This window comes from Podarcis cretensis, assembly GCF_951804945.1.
Source record: "Podarcis cretensis genome assembly, chromosome: 13".
NCBI lineage: Eukaryota > Metazoa > Chordata > Lepidosauria > Squamata > Lacertidae > Podarcis > Podarcis cretensis.
Window position 1 is genome coordinate 22,948,240 of NC_137182.1, and position 19,118 is coordinate 22,967,357.

General features: G+C 41.7%; 1 long non-coding RNA gene across 1 annotated transcript; it reads right to left on the reverse strand.

The window, feature by feature from the left end:
- Window positions 1-970: 970 nt before the first annotated feature.
- On the reverse strand, window positions 971-15,766 carry LOC307201156. Its single transcript, XR_013832596.1, has 3 exons — window positions 15,708-15,766; window positions 5,146-5,257; window positions 971-1,090 (listed from the first exon to the last, which is right to left on the reverse strand). It is a non-coding gene; the product is annotated as an uncharacterized lncRNA (long non-coding RNA).
- Between the last annotated feature and the right edge of the window lie 3,352 nt (window positions 15,767-19,118).

Sequence of the window (19,118 nt, forward strand, 5' to 3'; positions counted from 1 at the left end):
ATTCACTTCATCAGGTCTAGTGTTGGTCACAACCCAGTCACACAAATATTGGTGTTAATTTCTAGAACTGGAGGCCGGCAGCAAGAATATTATTGGCACAAAAATGGAAGCAAGAAGAATTACTGACGAAAGAAGAATAGAGGATGAAATTAATGGACTATGCAGAACTAGATAAACTAACAGAAAGGATTCTTAATCGGCAGGACCAGAAATTCACAGAATACTGGAGTAAATTTACAGATTTTATATGAAAAGTATTTGTGATGATCAGACTACATTTGTAGGTTTGCAAGAAGTTTTGTGAGGAGCATTATTGGAACTATTGCAAAAAGGGATTAGAGGAAGGACGGTTAGCTAAGATAATTAAAGGCATTATGAATCTAAGAAATGCATAAAAAGTGGTTAAAATGGTGGATCATCAGAGGTGCTGATGGAAGTCAAAAAAAGATTGTATAAGGGGTGAAGCTTTGTGGTATGTTTTATAATTTATATGTTAAAACCAATAAAATTTATTTTTTTAAAAAGAAAAGAACTGGAGGCAGTTTCTCTACAGTAACTGGTTGACAACTGTGGAAGGAGAAATGTGTTTTGCACAAGAGAATTTCCTATCTTGATAAGAAAATAAAAAGGGAACAGAAGAGATTCTGTTGATCACATATTCTAGGAAGGATCCTAGGGCTTAAGTCAAACACAGGCACAAGAAAACCTTCTAACTCACTTAATGACTATAGCAAGATTTGGCACTGCTAAATTCTGGAGAACTTTGAATATAGACCTTTTGAAGCCCGATTTTTACAACTTTGGAACCTAATTTTAATGAACAAACCAAGCACTTGCATGCGAGGAAAAACCGAGAGGCAAAAAATCAAACCCTCCTTCTTCAGCTTGGTATAGTTTGCTTTTATACGCAACATCAAAGGAGCATGGCTACAGACCACCAGCAGCACACGGGAGTCTGTGGAATGACACCTTTATCCAACAAGCAAAATAAATTTATTATCCAAGGCTACTAATTTTGTGCACTGTATTTCTGCATGGTAGGGTGGAGGGGTTGCTCTCTGTTGTAGTCCCTTCTTTTTTGTATTGTTATCTGAAAAATAAAAATAAACAAATTTACGAATGAATTTTTAAAAAGCAAATAAATGAATAAAGCAAAAAACAAAAAGACCAGACTGGGCAACCTTTTGGCCCCTGGCGATGACATGTGGTGATTGGGTGGGTGGAGTGCTATTTTTTCTAGAAAAAGAGGTGCCATAACTTGTCATGAACCTCGTTCTCTTACAATGGCAATGGCACCTACCTGAGAGGTGCAGGAACTGAGTTCCAGTGAGTTCCGGCTGGAAAAAAGCCCTGGTTGGGTGGAGGCTGCATGCCAGTGGGAATAGCTGGACCTGGCAAAGGGCAGGAAGGAGGAAACGGTTGTGTGAATGCGGATATGTGCACACATTCACATAAACTCACAAACATACACACATACTAGAAAAGTTAACCAATAAACTGAAACTGACACGGGGACAAATAGAAGAAGATGCCTTCACCCCAGTATGGCTCCCCTTTATCACATACACTGCCCAACAAGACATTGACAAAAATCCACCAACAGCATACCAATAAATATGGCTAATCTGATCCAAAACACTCACCCACTCCACTCACACATGAAAACAAAGATCACCACAGCCAATCACAAACAAACAGCCACACCCTAGGCCAACCCCAACCTCTCTCACCACCAAAGGAACACAAGTGAATAGCACAGAACCTGCACAAGCGACGCTGACACAAAACTCCACATATATTAAGTGTAATAGAAACATTGCCACCCGACCCCCCCCATCTCCCACCCCCTTTCCCCTTCTTCTTCCTAATGTCTCAACAAATGAAACTGATCTGTAAAAAATGTTACTTGGAGGAAAAAGAGAGAGACATAGCACATACTTTTGTAAACTAAGAAAATATTTAATAAAAGTACATTAAAAAAACCATACACACATATTCATAGATGCATGAAAGGCAGGCGTTTAGCTACTGAAGTTGGTCCTCGTCTCTCCTTTTCCTTGATGGTGGGAAACCAGCCATAATAATAATAATAATAATAAACTTTTATTTATATCCTGCCCTCCCCGGCCGAAGTCGGGCTCAGGGCAGCTAACATCAGATATATAACATTAGTATAAAATCAAACAATAATTAAATTACCTCCTAAAAACAGGTCAAAATCAAATTACCGTATTTTTTGCTCTATAAGACTCACTTTTTCCCTCCTAAAAAGTAAGGGGAAATGTGTGTGCGTCTTATGGAGCGAATGCAGGCTGCGCAGCTATCCCAGAAGCCAGAACAGCAAGAGGGATTGCTGCTTTCACTGCACAGCGATTCCTCTTGCTGTTCTGGCTTCTGAGATTCAGAATATTTTTTTTCTTGTTTTCCTCCTCCAAAAACTAGGTGCGTCTTGTGGTCTGGTGCGTCTTATAGAGCGAAAAATACAGTAATTAGATGGCTTTCCGCAGGGTTGTGGTTGGGAACAGTAAGTGCTCATTTGAATCTTTGCCTGCCATACAGCTGCTAAAGAGATGTAGTTCTGCCATCGGTGAAACTTCCAACCTAAAGAAGCAAGAGAGGTGCTTTAAGAATGTCAGAGCTTTGGTTGGTTATGTAGGATTCCAAGCCTTTGCCCATAGATCTGGTATTCTTCATGATTTTTAAAGCACATCAGTAACACAGAGCTGCAAGCACCCAGACAAGTATATCACCCTCTTATCCTCCATTGCTGGAACCCAGTGTTGACTCAAAGGAAATATGCTTTTCATATGCTCACTCTTTGAGTTTTCTGTTTTTCCACCCCTAGTACTGTCACTAGGAATGGAATGATCTGTCAGTTTGGGTTTGCTCAATTTCTCATTTTCCAGTCTGAAACTCAGTTCTCCATGTTTCTGCAGCAATTTGCAAATTTAAAAAAAATTAAAATCCTCTTAAAAATTCTTCAGCATGTTAATTTCTACGAATAAACAGATTTTTGTATGGTGTTTTGGTGAACATTTTTTCAAGCAATTTCTCCTAACATAGTACATTATTTTTTTACTAATATTTTCATTTTTAGGCACATTTCCCCCTAATATGTGCTGTTTTGTAAACACTGGACAAATGCGTTGCAAAATTCAGACAAGTGTGAATTTTGACAGATGGCCTTGTTTAGGTTCTCCTGTTGTATCAGAAATTGCGAATTTCTTGAACTGGGTTTTAAATGAAAGCTGAATCAAATTCCTCCCCCATCCCTAACTGCCACCAAACACAGTTTGCTATTTAGCATTCTGGGAAATGACTGATCAGCACCTGTTTTCTTCTTGTTCCAGAGAGGTAGCTATTCTTGCCTGCTGCCAAAAAAATACGAAACCCAAACACTTAAAAAGTAATCGATTTACTTTTGCAGTAGCTTTTCTGGGTCTGCTTCATGATGAACTGTTTGGGAATCCATGAAAATTTATGCCACAATCAATCAATTCACCTTAAAGGGGCCACAAAATTCTGTTTTCTTCTCAGGATGTAGCTATTTAGTGTGTTCCTTCAGAGAAGAGAAAACTTGCCCATTGATTCCCATGAGGAGCTGCCTCTATGAACCAACCCAAAGAGCGTTGAGAATGAAGATCAATTTGCAAAGTCTAGGATAAATGAGGGTTTGTTTCGGCCTCCAAGTGGCTTATCAAATCTTGCATTTTAATATATTTCTGCAAAAAAAAAAAAAAAAGGAATTTGCTTCTTTATGTATTAAAAAAATCTATTTATTTCAGACATTTCCTCATTATATTTTGAAATACACAATCCTTCTTCTGTGGGGCACAATTTAGAATGACCAAGGAATATAAATTAGCAAACAAGCACCAATAAACATAAATAAAAACAAGGAGGAATGGTTAGAAGTATTTTTTAAAAAAAGGTTTGCTTGAATACATGTATAAAATAATTCAGTAAATCCTATTCCAATTTGTTTTAATTGTTTTTAATGTTGAATATTACATTATTGTAAAATTACAAAGCTTGAAATTATGTGTGTGCTCTCTCTCAGTTAGAATCTCTCTGATTCTACGAATTAAAGTATATCCAGTTTATGGAGTCAATCACACACACACACAATTAATTAGTTAATTAATTAATACCTGTTTTAAACTTCCTCTCATCCTTATGGGGATCAAAGTGGTATACAGTGGGCAGGACTAAGCAAATCATGCCAGGATAAAACACAGTAATGAAACATCAAAATGCCTAACTGTATGAAAAAGTTTTTAGCTTTTATGTTTTTAAATGAAAGTTGCTTGGAGACCTTCAGAAGCTACTAAGAAATCTGATCAACAACAACAGCAACAACGTCCCCAAAAAGATTGTAGTGTCAGTGCCAGTTTTATCGTTGTGGGGAGGATATTCTGCAATGGGGGCCACCACGGAAAAGGCTCTCTCTCTCTTTTCTCCCACCTTCCACGGCAAAAGTACTCAGAGGAGAGCCTCGAGTGAGAATCTGAGAACCTGGCATCAAGCTCTTACAAAACTATAATCCAATTTGAATTAGCTGTAGCCTGTAATTATTGTGAGGTTTTATATCTTGTTAATATTTCCCCCCAAAACTTATCATACCACCTTTGGATAGTAGGAAGGTTTTTATCTCTCCCCCCACCCTCCCACCTCGTATTTTGCTGTTCCATTTTGGAACTCTGTAGCTTTTATTATTATCGCTTCTCTGATCACCAAACCCAACAAGACTCTGATAGGATCAAAGGGGGACTGAAAGCTCTGTAAGTTGCTTCGTAGGTACGAGTATTTTTCACCCGATATCTTTGCACCGTAACACACGCTTCCTCCAACCGATATACGAGCCTGTTTTGCTACACGTCTTCCAAATATTAGTGCCCCCCCACCATTGCTTCTTCATAAATGGCATTTTATGGGGTGATGCATAGAGATGCCACCTTGAAAGCAATTTAAAGGCAAACTCTTCAATATTCCAGGATGTGGATTTGAGAGATTTAGAAGGTTTGAGAGGTTTAGAGGGATACAGTTTTCACAGTAGTCCTTATCCCCACCCGCTTCTTGCATGCAGTCCAAACTGGCAGTAAAGTTTGCTGGCGACTCTAGCACTAAAAGCAAATCACAACTCACCGGGCAAAATCTTGCGGGCTTGGTGCGTTAATCCCATCGCAAGGGTCCACTTCCTTACCCTGCGCTGCGCTTTTCCTGCGCCTCCGACATCGCAGGCGCCTCCGCGGGTGCGCTGAGAAGAAAAAAGCAAGACCTCCATCCCTTCCCCATTTAAGTCTAATGAAGGGACTCGAATTTGGGACGAACCCCCGCGTTAAATTAGATATTTGAAATGCATAAATAATTATGCTCTTTGTCTACTTAACGATCGTTATTTTAAAAAAACTGAAAACACCATATTTTTAAAAAATGATCTTGCTTATGGTGTGTGACGTTCTCTAACGCTCTTTGGTTGTAAACCGTCCTGCGCCCATTTTTTCTGGTGAAAGGCGGTATAGAAATATAATAGCTATAAACAAGTTTTGGATGGGATGCGCCCCAAATTCCCTCTCCCTTAGCTTTTGTTTTGTTTTGTTTTACGAATATGCTGCGGTGTTGTTTACTTCAGAGGAACCTGAGTCTAAAAGAGGAATTAAGCCGCCTTGAGTACCGGTTCTGGGGGAAAGGCGGAATAGAAATAAATTAAGTACAGTAACTATTTTTTTAAATGCCAGTCGAATGCTCTATACATTCCAAGCTGGGTTCCCTCCTACCCACCCATAGTTGCAATGACTGTTATAGAAATCTTTGGCTATACAGATGTCTGCTTGGGTGTTGTTGCTGCTGCTGTTTTTAGCGTGCGCGTCGGTCTGTCTGTCTGCTTCTTTGCAGAAACTACACCTGCCGCACTGAGAGAGCAAAAACCATTCCTGCAGCTCAATACTCACGCGCGCTCATTTGTAAACCCCGCGGTCTTCCGCGGAGCTTATGCCAAGGTAAATGCGAATAGCATCGCAACTTACAACCCCCTATTGTGTAGCTATTTATTTTTATTCTTTTTGTATCTATCCAAGCCACTAGCGTCAGCAAGTAAACGATCCAACCTTCCCCACGCCTTGGTGCCATCTATAAGCCAAAATCTAAAATTTAAAAAGGGCAGATCTATCCTTTCTCCAGCAAAACACACAACATCCACCCCCTTGAAAATATGCCTCAAGTTGTGAGTTTCCTGCCTATTAATTTCAGTTTTGAAGAAGGTAAATAAGTGTCCATTCTACCGTCCATCCTTGTATGGTGGGGACTATCTATACTAGAAAACCATCCCATTCCTTGTATGGGAATATATAGCCTGCAAATGAGTCGGGTGCCCAAACCTAGCACTTTAGCCATTTGCGCTATAGTAGACCTCAATACTTGAGGAAAATTGTTCTCGTTCAGGCTAACGCGAGCCGCCCCACCTTGTCCGATGCAAATCAAGCCTTGGAAAGCTAATACGCGCCAAAGGCCAGCCTGCAGCGCAATCAATAACAGCAAAAGTGGACATTCGTTTTAGGAGAAGTGGACAATGATCTCTGGTCGCTGTTTAGACAAAGTTAAGCAATTGTAAGAGGAATTAGTTCAAGGGGAAGTGATAGGCAGCCAGATCCAACACACACGGGAAGTCTCACCAAATTCGATGGAGGGCATACACACACACACACACACACACACACACACACATATATATGCAAGTTTAACAGGAAAGCACATACAAATTAACAAGGAAAGAAAAATGGAATTCAATAACTGTAGGAATGATAATGATAACAATGCAAAACACACACACGTCAAGTCACAGTAAAGATGAAAGAGCCATCAATGCATCCAATTTAAGTCAAGCATCTAAGTCGATATAAGCCCAACAGATTTCCAAATAGGCATCTGCACGAAATTGGCCTTTACAAGAAAGGATTGTAGACTTAAATAAGCGCTTATTAAACCTTCGCAATGACGCCAGTAGGATTTCAGATCGTGCCCCTTGTGGGTCTGGGAGGAAGAATCGTGTGACAATGAGAGCAGCGTGGCACTAGTGCGTCTAGTCCTCAAGAAAATCGAGGAGTCGTGGGATTTTGAGGCTTGGGAGGAAATGTCGGAATGCATCAAACCTAAGAAGAGGAACTGATCTCACCCTCTATTCCGCACTGTACCCTAATATGTATATGTGCGCACGTGTGTCAGAGAGAGAGGGTGTGAGATAGCGCTTTTTAAGAAAGTGCATTGAAGAAATGTCCTGGCTCAGTAATTTCTTTTTTAAATTACTCAGTTCCAGGCGATGGCTTATAACTGAACTGTGGCACTGACTCGGCCTTAGTCTCCCCCATCCCATCCCACCCCAAATAACCCTGCTGATATTCTTTTAAATCGCGTAGACTTTTTTATTACATTAAGAGGTATATAAATTGACTAAATAAAATAAATAAAAATAGGGACTAATAATAATAATAATAATAATAATAATAATGTGATATATATAAATATTACTATCGTTATGAAATAATGCATCATTCTCATCTGATAATTTATCCACTCTAGCTGTAACTCGAAAAAACTAACCAAACACCTTTTCTGCCCGCTCCTTTCCTTCTCAAAGATAGATTGTAGGAAGCGTTCATTAGATCTGGCGCTTTCCAGTTGCTTCTACCTGGCGCTTTAATTTCTAAGCCTCCGGAGGGCAAAAGAAAAGCGCAGCTGAACAATCCACGTGCCATGTGGGAGAGAAGTTGCTAGACAAACAGCGTATTGACGCAGGTGAGAAAGAAAGAAAGACTGCCAGGGTCGTATACCCACTTTCCTGGGAGTAAACATCATAGAACTCAGTGGAACTTAACCTCTAAGGAGGCATGCTTAAGATTGTTTTTGAAAAGGAGGAAGATTTGGTTTTATTCCACCTGCCGTTTCGACCCTCCCAGTTATTTTATTTTGGGCACAGTCTAACAGGACTTGAGAGGGAGAACTTGTTTTCTACTTTGCTGTTTTCAAGAGAAATTGTATCTTTGCTTGCTTGCTTGCTTTTATCTGCTTCTCCAAGAAAAAGCAGTCCGGTGCCTGCTATAAACCCACCACTAATGCTCTAACATGTTGCAGAACACCAAACTTGCCATCCTATACCCATTTGCCTGGAGTAAATTTTCTTGGGCTCAGTGACACTTACTTTTGTGTAAGGGCTGCACTGTAAAACTGCTACTTTTTAACATAAGTCCCTAAAAGGTTTCGGTAACCCTGTAGAATTATCTTAAGCATGTTTACTCAGAAGGAAACACGAGACTTGGTGCTACAGTAAGCGTTTGAGGATGAAGATGGATGGCTGGAAATACAGCCTTACAGCCTGACTTAGCCAAGAACGGTTTGTTTTGTTTTCAATTTTAGCTTATTAAAGATGCAACCCAAAGCTGAATTGCTTAGAAGTCAATTTAATTTATATCAGTTGTGTGTATGTGTTTTGAGACTTGCCGGCTTGTTTGCTTCTTTGTTTAATGTACTAGCGGTACCACCCTTAGCTGAGTTGCTTAGGTGTGACTTTCATCAAAATCAGTGAAATGTGCTTATGGTATTGCAGAATCAGCACCCCATTTCCCCCCTTAAGCTCTTCTGTTTAAGAACTGTGCCTTCAAAATACCCTTATGGCTTCCTCCTCTTGGCCCAATATTTGAGGTTTCTTTTTGGCTCCAAATTCAGCAAAATAAATGTGACAAATCTGACACCTTTGAGCTCGGTTTTAAAAAGGCAGCCATGGAATCCCGTGGCTGTCATTGTGAATAAATTATCTGTTACTGCACATACCGAAGGCAACTTGAAAGAGAATATTTCCAAATGCATTCCACAAAACCTCTCTTTAAATAGCAAATCCAATTTTGTGTATGTATTCCTTCCAAAATTTATATCAGCCTGGTGGTGGTGTTTTTTAGAAGACAGTGATATTTCCAAAGCTAAGAATTATGAAGGTGGTGTTCAAAAGGCAACAAGTGTTTAGAATTAAAGTTCTCTTTCAAAACTTTCCAAGGTGCCAGTACTTTCCAAGTGTTGTACATTTGGGGGGGGGGGAGTCTGGGTTGGACCAGGGTCTGACTCATACTGTTTGGATTCCATGGTGGAAAATTCAAACAGCATTCTCAGCTCCTCATCAGTAAACATGATGGATAACCCATAAAACCAGTGGATCTTTTTCCTTAACACTGAAACATAGTGCTCTTGTGCAATTCCCAGTCGTTTCATTGATGATTAAAAGGTAAAGGTAAAGGGACCCCTGACCATTAGGTCCAGTCGTGGCCGACTCTGGGGTTGCAGCGCTCATCTCGCTTTATTGGCCAAGGGAGCCGGCGTACAGCTTCCGAGTCATGTGGCCAGAATGACTAAGCCGCAAACCAGAGCAGTGCACAGAAACGCCGTTTACCTTCCTGCCAGAGCGGTACCTATTTATCTACTTGCACTTTGACGTGCTTCCGAACTGCTAGGTTTGCAGGAGCTGGGACCAAGCAACGGGAGCTCACCCCGTCGCAGGGATTCGAACCGCTGACCTTCTGATCAGCAAGTCCTAGGCTCTGTGGTTTAACCCACAGCGCCACCCGCATCCCATTGATGGTTACATAGGGAAAAAATCCCAGTGGATTGTGTCCATTCAGGTAAATCCTACTCAGTTGGCCCAATGGTGGCCAGGATCTGACACTTGAGGCAGATGCCCCAGTTGATGGTGAGGTCGCCTCTGAGGGAGTGGGGGCCAAGTTAGGTTCAGGTGTTGTGAACCAGGTTCAGTTCCATCCTTGAGCATGAAGTCTACTTTAGACTGGTCACTTTCTCTCAGCCTAATGTACCTCACAGGGTCACAGAATCATGGAGTTGGAAGGGACCCCATGGGGCCATCTAATCCACAACCCTCTGCAATGCAGGAATCTTTTTGTCTAACGTGGAACTTGAACCCATGACCCTGGCATTAAGGGGCTTATGCTTCACTGATAAAATCTAGGAAGGGATGAGTATATGGGCCACCTTGAGCTCTCAGTAGGAAATATGGGATATAAATGTAACAAAATGATAAGGGACTTATGAGGGAGAGATTATTTTGCTTACCCACTTAAGTGTGTGCAGAAATTGTTAATAATAATATTAATGATAAGAAACGTGAACATTTATATAGCACTAACAAGTGTCCAATGTGTTTCATCTCAGTTCTATCCTTACCAAGACCATGTATGCTAAGTTAGTACTGTGATCACTATATTAGATCTGTGTCAGGGCTGACAGAAGTGTGGCTTATCTAAGGCCACCTAGATGTGGATAATCTGAGTTTGTGAATCAGACACTTCCTGGCTAACAGGTCTTTTATTTTATTTTATTTAAAAATAGTTTTTATTGAAGATTTTTTAATGTGTGATATAAAACAAAGAAGCAAGCAAGGAAATGTACATATCTTGCCTCTATGAAGTCATAGAGTCTTTTTCACAGTTCATTTACATTTGGTATGAGACACTGTTGTCTTAGACATTGGGGGAAAGAGGGGGGAGAGGGGGAAGGAGAGGGTTGTGGGTAGGTCCTACTCTTAAGCTAGAATCCTATAGGCAATACCTGGTACTAAGCCTCACTGAACTCATGCAACATAATTCAGTGCAGGTGTATGGGAATTGTGCTGTAAGCTACTCAGGAGGATTCCCCCCCCCCAAAAAAAAAAAAAAATTCAGGTTATGTTCACAGGCAGAGCTGTAGCTTGGGGTGATGGAGCTAGTTTATGGTTACCAGATTTTTTTCAATGAATCCAGGGACACTTTTTATTTTATTTTTGAAGCTGAGTAGCAACAGGAAGTCAGTAGTGGGAATGACCCTGACCCCAAGCAAACATGCATATTGAATAAAGGTGCAAAGCCTTCTTTCGCACCTTGTGAAACATAAATGCGCAGAGTTTTTTTTAAAAAAACTGGGCAATGGCGTGCCACCCACCCATAACTCCTGAGCCGTCCCTGATCTCCTTCCCCCTTTGTTTTGACTGATCGGTGGAGGCTCAGGGGTCACAGATGGGCGGCCGTTGCCCAGGAGGGGCCAGCCTGGTAGTGCAGTTGGCTCTAGCTGGCTTCAGGAGCTGCTCACAGCTTGCTGCCGTGGTGCAGGAAAAATAGCGGGCGCCACAGCAGCAGGCAGCAAGCAGCTCCTGAAGCCAGCCAGAGCCATCTGCGCTACCAGGCTGGCTCCGGGCTGCTGAGGCTGCCGCTGCCACGTTTCCCAGGGAGAGATTTGCAAATCTGGGGAGATTCCAGGGATGGAATTTGTCCAGGGACAGATTTGCAAATCCGGGGACTGTCCCTGGGAACTGGGGATGTCTGTTAACCCTAGGCTAGCTGGGTTTTTTGCCCCAAGTGAAGCCTCCAAGGGGTACCATTGAGGTTTCCAACCTTTGTGTGTAAGCAATTGGGGGGAGGAGTCTTTGACCCAGGTGAAACTGGGTCTTTTACTCGGGTGAAATAAAGCCTAGTTTCGCCCTTGCCATAGGAAATACTAGCACCAGATTTTCAGTTCAGAGAGGGGTTTGTGGTACCATCATTCTAAGACTGTTCCACTTCAGTGCGCAGGAGGGGGAAAGCACACAAATGAATGTTCTCTCACAACAGAAGTTCCCACCCCATAGAAAGGTAGCACATCAGTGCGGTGGCTCCCTGTTTGTGGAATGCTCTCCCCAGAGGCATTCGCCTGGCTCTACGTGGGGCTACCTTTGAAGGTGACTCGGAAACTACAACTAATCCAGAATGTGCCAGCTAGACTGGTGACTGGGGGCGGCCGCCGAGACCACATAACACCGGTCTTGAAAGACCTACATTGGCTCCCAGTACGTTTCCGAGCACAATTCAAAGTGCTGGTGTTGACCTTTAAAGCCCTAAACGGCCTCGGCCCAGTATACCTGAAGGAGCGTCTCCACCCCCATCATTCTGCCCGGACGCTGAGGTCCAGCGCCGACGGCCTTCTGGCGGTTCCCTCATTACAAGAAGCAAAGCTACAGGGAACCAGGCAGAGGGCCTTCTCGGTAGTGGCGCCTGCCCTGTGGAACGCCCTCCCATCAGATGTCAAAGCGATAAATAACTACCTGACATTCAGAAGACATCTTAAGGCAGCCCTGTTCAGGGAAGTTTTTAATCTGTGATATTTTAGTGTATTTTTGGTTTCTATGGAAGCCGCCCAGATGTTGCTGGACTCCAACTCCCATCAGTCCCACTTAACACAGCCAACGGTGAGGTCCTTAGTCCAGCCACATCAGGAAGGCCACAGGTTCCGCAGCCCTGATCTATGGGCCTGTTTGAACATCAACGCACATCAAAAGCACCTTATTTGAGCCCTTCTCCCTTCTTGTGTCCAGTATAAATGCAAATAGGGAGGAGAACATGAATCCACATTGCAAACTGACTCAATCAATCATTCCTCGGGTAACTTAGCAATAGAAAGCACAGAAAGGCTTTTAAGAAAACCATTCACCAGATCATTGTGTGCAAATATTTATTTTTCCCAAATGCGTGTGATTGCTCCTCCATTGGTGGGCCTCAGCTCAGCAACACAGGCAATTAGAGAGAGCAGGCTGTGCGTCTGGGTGATGCAGGTAAGATGCCACCCTGGCTAGGAGACAGGGACTAGGGATGGAAGAAGAAGAAGAAGAAGAAGAAGAAGAAGAAGAAGAAGAAGAAGAAGAAGAAGAGTAGTTTGGATTTGATATCCCGCTTTATCACTACCCTAAGGAGTCTCAAAGCGGCTAACAATCTCCTTTCCCTTCCTCCCCCACAACAAACACTCTGTGAGGTGAGTGGGGCTGAGAGACTTCAGGGAAGTGTGACTAGCCCAAGGTGACCCAGCAACTGCATGTGGAAGAGCGGGGAAGCGAACCTGGTGCACCAGATTACGAGTCCACTGATCTTAACCACTACACCACATCCAGCAGCTCCATTCAGGTGGATGGGGCACTGCCCCATCAACCTTAGTCTACCAGTCTGTCTGACTTACAGCCAACCCAGGGGGCTGGCCCTGGTTGCCAACTTCCCCCTTTTCAGTCTCAGTTTTGACCTTGTAGAATGCAGCAGGAAGGCGGATGGGACAAAAGTAGAATTAGATGGCTCTGACTGCCATTGTCTCTGGTTCCACTTATCATCGTTTGCCTACCAGCCCCAATAAGCACCAGGTGCCACTGGGACTCATATCACTTTGAGAGAGAAGACGCAGAGGAATCAGCAGTGTAAGTGCCAATGATTTAAAACAGGGGTCAGCAACCTTTTTCAGCCGTGGGCTGGTCCACTGTCCCTCAGACCATGTGGTGGACCGAACTATATTTTGGAGGGGGGGGGAGAACGAATTCCTATGCGCCACAAATAACCCAGAGATGCATTTTAAATAAAAGCACACATTCTACTCATGTAAAAACACGCTGATTCCCAGACTGTCCGCGGGCCAGATTGAGAAGGCATCACCTGGGCCTTAGGTTGCCTACCCCTGATTTAAAAGGTTGCAATGTATCATGCCTGCCACAAGTCAAATATCAACCAAAGCCTGCCCAGTATGCCCAAAGAACCTTCCTAGAGTACTAAGTGGCCAAGAAACTCTATGAATGACATACAGGTGGTATTTGACGCCAAATAAACTGGCTATGATGTGACTGTGTCAAGTAAATGTTGGTAATGTAAGCATACTAAAGGGTCATTTCTTTCAGGTGTGGTGGACGTGTGAAAAAGCCAAGGGGTTTTAGGAAATGATATATAATGAAATGAAGATGTTATAATTGATAATCCCCCCCTGAGACTTTTCTTCTAGGGATACTGGGGACAAATGACCCCAAAAATATGACTGAAATATTTATGTATGCAACAACAGCTGCCAGAATCCTATAAGTGCAAAATTGGAAGGAAGAAAAAGTCCCAACTGAAGAGGAATGGACTGCAAAACTAATGAACTATGAGGAACTGGGAAAGTTGTTGTTTTTAAATATATATATATATATATATATATATATATATATATATATATGATTTATTAGTTTACAAAAATACATGCCTTGTCTCTTTTTCCAAGTTGTGTTTTCTACAAATCAGTTTCATTTGTTGTGAGACATTAGTGTTGAATACAGTGGTACCTCGGGTTAAGTACTTAATTTGTTCCGGAGGTCCGTTCTTAACCTGAAACTGTTCTTAACCTGAAGCACCACTTTACCTAATGGGGCCTCCTGCTGCCGCCACACCACCGGAGCACGATTTCTGTTTTTATCCTGAAGCAAAGTTCTTAACCTGAAGCATTATTTCTGGGTTAGCGGAGTCTGTAACCTGAAGCGTATGTAACCCGAGGTACCACTGTACATTGTTAGGTTAGGAAGAAAAGAGGGGGAAAGAGGGGGAGGGGGAATGATGAGTGGGGTGGGGTGGGGTGGCATTGCTTCTATTCTTCTACTTAGTGTATGTGTGGGGTTTTGTGTCAGTGTCACTTGTGTGGATTCTCTTACTATTCACTTGTTGTATTTCCTTGGTAGTGAGAGTGGTTGGGGGTGCGTTAGAGTGTGGTTGGTTGTCTTTGGTTGGCTGTAGTGAAATTTGCTTCTGTGTGAGAGTGGGGTGTGTGTGTGTGTGTGTGTGTGTGTGTGTGTGTGTGTGGATCAGGTTAGCCAGATTGATTGGAACTGGGGAAGTTGACACCAAGAGTGAGAGACCAAAGCGCTGAACTTTTTATTGAAGAATGGAAACTTCTTCTTTTTTAATATTTGAGAAACAACTATAGTCAAATGAATTTGTGGGCAGGATTTCAGATTATGAGCAGTGGATTGAGAGTGACAATAAATGTAACAGAGGAAATGTGTATTAGATATAGTTTGACATATAATTCAGCAGATTATGGGTGGGAATAAAAACACCACAGAGGTAAGGGTAGGAAGTCACCTTGTTCATTTTGCAAGAGAAACATATATTGAATTTGAAGTTAATGTGTTTTAAATTTTCAAAATTGAATTAAAAAAAATTATTAAAATATTATTTTTAAAAAAATAGTTAGTGACTTATTGAATAAGGCCCACAGGATCTGCTTATCTGTGACACCATTTTCCTTCACCCATTGTAATTTACAAGGAAGGGGAAATTCAGCTTTTTCATTAATGTTAGTATGAAAGAAACCTATTTTATAGGGGATGACTGGTTTTGAAGTGCCCCTGCATCTACCCTGACATGCTGGGGGCTGGCTGACAATCTCCAGTTTCTACTATCATTAACTAACTCAAAAAAGAAGACTCACATTCTAATTTTATTAGAAATTCCAGTACTTTACATCAGACACAAGGCTAGGATGAGCATGCTTAGGATAAATATATTCTTACTGAGCTTCCCATTTGTGACGACAAAAGCTACAATCTACAGAAGACTTTTAAAGTTGAAATTAAACCTTTTGGTGGCTGGAATGTGTGAATCCATGAATGCACCCCTCCCGGCGCTATTTATTCCACAGCAAAATGAAACCCACAGAGTGGAAAAACATCTTGAAGAAAAACCACCACATTTATATGGTACTTTAATTACTAGCTCTGAAAGCCATCAAACCCTCTAGACTGCATTCAGGACTCTGTAAAAAGTCTGGCTAGAGATTTCCTGTCAGTTCCCTCCAAATATGTGTGTAAACATTATTATTATTATTATTATTATTATTATTATTATTATTATTATTATTTTCACCTTTTCTAGTAAGAGAGTCCTATGCTCCACCTGAAGAAGATATTGCTTGGTGTGTGAAGTCTGAGGGCAAAACACAGCACAAGAAATCAATATTCAAATTGGCTCGGCTGAAGAGGTTGCCCATTTCAAATCAGTTGGCAGTTTGTCGGTTGCGTACAAACAGCTGCTGCTGTTGCTTTTCTCCTTTGGGAACCTAGATCTTATTAAGGTGGGAACATAGTTCATATTTTAATACTGTATGATTTCAGCGCTGATTAATCTTACCCTCATCCTACTGCAGATAATGTCTGAGCTGGATAGGTAGATAATTAGGAATGGATGAAGAAGGCCTTTATGGACATGGACTTTTCCCCTGGCGGCCTGTAGAGCCATCAGGAATCTGCTTAGATGATGTCACTTCACCAAATGCTCCCGCTGTCAGTAAATCATGGTTTCCCAGCACCAGGACTGCTAACTGCAGTTGCTGGGAAGCAGCAATTCTCCCCCAAGCAAATGTCATGGTAATATGTGCTTTTTCCTGTATGGATTGAGCTTGTGTCAGTCTAATGGACCCAGGGCGTCTTCTGCTAACCTGCATCATGTCAACTGCTTTATTTCTTTCCATTTTCTTTTACCAAAAACAATTGAATTGCACTTAATAATACTGAATTGCAGCAATCAATAATCTATGTAGACAAACTGAGAACAGAGGACAATAGAACAGTAACAGCTACATTTTCTATCGCTAGTCCTTGTTATCCGCATTTTATACCAATATTCAGATACTTCCCTGGCATACACCTATTGATGAAACAAATTCTTCTCTTTCCACAATCTCATTTTCAGCATGCTGTGCTATTGGTTTGATCAGTTATGTAGCTTCAAATAGTGCTGTACCTTGTTGTAGCATATTACAAAAAAACTATTTTAAAAAATGAATTGATTATCTTGTGGTTGTCCTCTTGTTGTTGTTTAGTCATTTAGTTGTGTCCGACTCTTCGTGACCCCATGGACGAGAGCATGCCAGGCACTTCTGTCTTCCACTGCCTCCCGCAGTTTGGTCAAACTCATGCTGGTAGCTTCGAGAACACTGTCCAACCACCTCGTCCTTTGCTGTCCCCTTCTCGTGCCCTCCATCTTTCCCAACATCAGGGTCTTTTCCAGGGAGTCTTCTCTTCTCATGAGGTGGCCAAAGTATTGGAGTCTCAGCTTCAGGATCTGTCCTTCCAGTGAGCACTCAGGGCTGATTTCCTTAAGAATGGATATGTTTTATCTTCTTGCAGCCCATGGGACTCTCAAGAGTCTCCTCCAGCACCATAATTCAAAAGCATCAATTCTTCGGTGATCAGCTTTCTTTATCGTCCAGCTCTTACTTCCATACATCACGACTGGGAAAACCATAGCTTTAACTATACGGACCTTTCACCATATTTGTATGTTTAGTTTAGTAAGTTTAGGCTTCCTGCCTTCCTTCATGGTGGTTGTGTATCCATTTTTTCTTTTGCTTGTTCTCCGAAAAGGACAATTAAAACAAAACAACACAACCTAACCTAGCTGTTCCATGGGATCAAGTCTGTCTCGGTATCAAGGCTAGCTCCACCCCTTTTGGGGTGGAGGGCAAGACACTGTTAAAAGGTGGGAAGAGATTCAACAATGAATGAAGACCTTGTCTTAGATACCTTCCAGACTCCCTGTAAATATTTATAGTGAAGATGGATAGCAGGCATGCACATTGACTCGATATGTGAGCCAGATAATGAAATTAGTCTTCCTGTACTCCTAAACTGAAGTATGATGTTAATAAACCCTCCAAGTTGGATCAGGACCCTACAAAAGCTTGTGCTGCTCTGCAGGCTCAACATAAAAGTCTGGTAGACCTTCATCTTGGTATCAGATGTCAGCATCACATTCTCCCATACCCTTTTGTAGAGGTGAGCTATTGCAATAGCTGCCTTGCCAATGTGGTTGTCCAGCTTGGCACTGATGGAAAGTTTGCTAGTTATGATGGAGCCCAGGTAAACAAAATGATCTACCACCTCAAGTAAGCAGCAGAGCACATTCCCTTTGCAACTTTCTTCCAATGTTTACTCACTAGCGTGAGTGAGGAGGGATAATATCAAAACTATGTATCCTTTCCTACCTTCCTTAACATTCCCAAAAAGGGTTATGGGGCCCAGAGTTGATTTTTTTTTAGTATTTTTGGTGGATGGCACCGGATTGAGATCCTGAGCTGAAAAGCATTTTTCATTGTCAACTTCCTGGTAAGCACATGGTCTAATGTTCCATTGTGTGTGGGGGGGTTAAGCCTTACCCCCCCCTTCCCTCAGAGTTCATAGTAGCCATGCCAGTGAAGAGTTGTTTTTAATTTTTTGAGATTTTGATTTTGAATTTTGGCAATTTTCTCAAAATTTTAATTTTTTGATTATTTTTTCAGATTTTGATCTTGAGATGGCAAGTGGAATCTTCTTCAGTGATGCAAGCTTTAGAATGCCTAAATTAGAAGAAGGAATTTTTATTTTGTGGAAAAAGCATTTGATAGCAATTCTTCAGGCAAAGAAAGTTTTAAATGCAATTACAGTGGTACCACGGGTTAAGTACTTAATTCGTTCCAGAGGTCCGTTCTTAACCTGAAACTGTTCTTAACCTGAAGCACCAATTTAGCTAATGGGGCCTCCCGCTGCAGCTGCACCGCCGGGGCACAATTTCTGTTCTCATCCTGAAGCAAAGTTCTTAACCCGAGGTACTATTTCTGGGTTAGCAGAGTCTGTAATCTGAAGCGTATGTAACCTGAAGCGTATGTAACCCGAGGTACCACTGTACTAATCAAAAGTCTACTGGCGAAGATTAAGATTCCATTGCAGCAATTAATCTATGGGAAGATCAGAATGACCAAGCTGGAGCTACCATTTTAAATGCAATTACAGATGTGCAAATGGCACGGGTTAATACATTAGATGAATGCCACCAAGATCCTTAAAAATCTGGAAATCATGTAGCAGCAAAAGGTCTCACAGAGAGTTGATGTGAAGCATTCTCAAATTAAAATTAGATTCAAAGACAGACTTTCTGAATCATGTAAATGAGTTTACAGCAATCATTCAGAAACTTGAATTGACACAGTATCCTTTGGTTGAAGAGCAGATAATTTGCTATTTCCTAGGGTCACTAGGTCCCACATTTGATACTTTTGCAACTCTGATGGATGCTAAATAAAAGTTAACATTTAAATAATTAATTTCATATTTAAAAGATGAATGTGAAGGAAGAGATGAGTCTCCAGTTAGGAGGGCAAGGGTAAATGACTCTAACTATGTGTCTAGACATCATGTGAAGGCCAATGCCACATCTAAGAAAGTTGTATGTTTTAATTGTGACCAGGAAAGCCGCATTGCAAAGAACTGCAGAGCTCCAAAGTCACAGAAACCCTTTCCT